Below are 1917 nucleotides of genomic sequence, written 5' to 3'. Positions count from 1 at the left end.
ATTCAGTCATAACATCATCCCATGCATTTCAAAGCTTTCATAAGAGTAAGTACAGGAGATATGAAAAATGAAGGAAGTAAATATAAAATGGGTGGAAAATGAGATGTTATTGTGTTCAGCCTGATCTCAAAACATCTCTGAAAGAATAGAAACATCTTGCCAATCCAGCTATTTCTTCTTGTCTTCTCTCCCTGAGGTCAGTGGTGTGAGTAAGTTTGGGGCTAGTTCTGAGATGGATCCTTTCTTAGAAAAAGTGAAGAGACTTTTCATAAAGGGGAAAATTATGGCCAGGATGTAGCATTTCTTTATTTTGTGTTTTAGGTACAAATATTTTGAACAGGCATTTGTCCTTTTGAATTCCTTATATTACATTTCTTTCTTTTCCTCTTCTGCTTTCTGAAATAACACTCATTCAAAGGTCAGAGTAGAAGTGAGGGAGAGAGATAGAGAGAAAAAGTGTGCGTACATGTGTGTGTGTGTGTCCGTGTGAGTGTGTGTGTGTGTGAGAGAGAGAGAAAGAGAGAGAGAGAGAAAAAGATATAGATTCAGAGAAAGACCGAACACACAGCAACTGTGAAAAACAGAAAGAGAGGGGGAGAGAGAGAGAGAGAGAAAGAGTTAGAGAGAGAGGGAGAGAAATACGAACAATGCAGTGACATAAAGAGAACATTTCATTAAATATTACAAAGTGACCTTGAAATCTTTGGTCTAGTATATTAGCTAACAGAAAAAAGCAAAGATAAAGCCATGACAAGAGATGACAAAATGGCATTGGATTTTGGATCTAGGAAATTCTCTGGGGGAAAAATGAGACCTATTCAATGGAAGAGAGATCAATGCATTTGAACCTGACCACCCTGTTAGTTCATCATTACCCTCTCTTTCTTGGTACTGATCTTTGGGAGTGTAAATGCCAAAGTGTTCAAAATGAGAGACAAGGTCGAGGGTCCCCAAGGAAAAGGGAAAGAGTGACTGTTCAGAGATAGATATCTTACTTACGTTCAGGTTCTCCAGGTTGTTGGCTTGGGGCTTCTGTGCATAGAGAAAATAAAAAGAGATGAGTAATGTAGGCCAAGAGTCCTATGAATCTCAAGAGGTTTCAGTTGTGGATAAGGGCTATATATGATCAAGGGCCCCAGTGGTATTCTATCAGGAACACAAGAATCTACTTAGCCAGAGGTCCATATTCAGTCATAACATCATCCCATGCATTTCAAAGCTTTCATAACAGTAAGTACAGGAGATATGAAAAATGAAGAAAGTAAATATAAAATGGGTAGAAAATGAGATGTTATTGTGTTCAGCCTGATCTCAAAACATCTCTGAAAGAATAGAAACATCTTGCCAATCCAGCTATTTCTTCTTGTCTTCTCTCCCTGAGGTCAGTGGTGTGAGTAGGTGTGAGGCTAGTTTTGAGATGGATCCTTTCTTAGAAAAAGTGAAGAGACTTTGCATAAAGGGGAAAATTATGGCCAGGATGTAGCATTTCTTTATTATATGTGTTAGGTACAAATATTTTGAATAGGCATTTGTCCTTTTGAATTCATAACATTACATTTCTTTTCCTCTTCTGCTTTCTGAAATAACACTCTTTCAAACGTCAGAGTACAAGGGAAGGAGAGAGATAGAGAGAAAAAGTGTGTGTGTGTGTGTGTGTATGTGTGTGTGTGCGTGAAAGACAGAGAGAGAGAGAGAGAGAAAGAGAGACAGAAAGAGACATAAAGATATAGATTCAGAGAAAGACCGAACACAGAGGGACTGTGAAATACAGAGACAGAGAGAGACAGAGAGAGAGAGAGAGAGAGAAAAACGAACAGTGCAGAGACATAAAGAGAACATTTCATTAAATATTACAGAGTGATCTTGAAATCTTTGATGTAGTATATTAGCTAACAGAAAAAAGCAAAGATAATGCCA

At 37.9% G+C, this 1917-nt stretch overlaps 1 long non-coding RNA gene across 1 annotated transcript in view; it reads right to left on the bottom strand.

Annotated features, from left to right (window-relative positions):
• LOC114052066 overlaps nt 1-1097 on the bottom strand; it is a 2395-nt gene extending 1298 nt beyond the window's left edge. The window contains exon 1 of the long non-coding RNA XR_003570224.1: nt 1000-1097. This is a non-coding gene — a long non-coding RNA (uncharacterized LOC114052066). The remainder of the gene's footprint in view (nt 1-999) is intronic.
• Nucleotides 1098-1917: the final 820 nt, after the last annotated feature.

The sequence above is a fragment of the Vombatus ursinus genome, unplaced genomic scaffold, assembly GCF_900497805.2.
Source record: "Vombatus ursinus unplaced genomic scaffold, bare-nosed wombat genome assembly UNPS02003303.1, whole genome shotgun sequence".
NCBI lineage: Eukaryota > Metazoa > Chordata > Mammalia > Diprotodontia > Vombatidae > Vombatus > Vombatus ursinus.
The sequence above is the reverse complement of the archived record's forward strand: the minus strand, read 5'-3'. Positions and strand labels throughout refer to the sequence as shown.